Here is a 731-nt window from a genome sequence, read left to right as displayed (position 1 = left end):
TAAATATTTCTAAGTCTTCGCTTTGTTAGAAATCGGAAAAAGAAACCTTTTGAATTGAATTCGTCAGACAGAATGAATGTAATGGTCGGCACCTGGCTAAAATGGCGCACCCTAATATTTCAATGCTTGACAAGATGATTGTGGCCACGTAAGCGCGTTTTCATAAAAGTTTAAGTGCGTACTTCACCTTGAAATAGACCTTGTAGGAAAACGTAAGGGCAAATGTAAAGAGTTTACATTGTTAAGTAAATACACCTAATGCATTTCCGCGCATGAAAATCAAGCTTCATTTATAAATTATTTCAATGTTTTTGTATTTGGGTGTTTTATGTACTAATCCATGCTATACTCTATATCTATGAGTGTGTTTCATTTAGTTCTATTAGGATTGCTTTCTTTTACTAATAGTAGGTAATAAACAGTAAATTAAACTCATAAGTGCTTAAAACAACCGTGTTTACATTCTTTCATAATATTATTTAAACCTTTCTGATGCCACTGTCCCTTGGAAAACAAATTTCATTTAAGCACAGAATGATAAAACCTACATTAATAAAGAGGGAACGAAGAGAAACACTTTTTGCTTAAATTTTTTATTGTTTTACAAGTAGATAATGAATGACGAATAATGAAAGATAAATTTTCACGAATTTGGCCAGCTCGCACCGGGGAAGTACCACACCCCCAAAGAAAACCGGCGTGAAATAGTGGCATGCCACTGTGTTTCGTAC

The sequence above is a fragment of the Zerene cesonia genome, chromosome 9, assembly GCF_012273895.1.
Source record: "Zerene cesonia ecotype Mississippi chromosome 9, Zerene_cesonia_1.1, whole genome shotgun sequence".
In the NCBI taxonomy this organism is placed as follows: domain Eukaryota; kingdom Metazoa; phylum Arthropoda; class Insecta; order Lepidoptera; family Pieridae; genus Zerene; species Zerene cesonia.
This window is presented reverse-complemented; position numbering follows the sequence as displayed.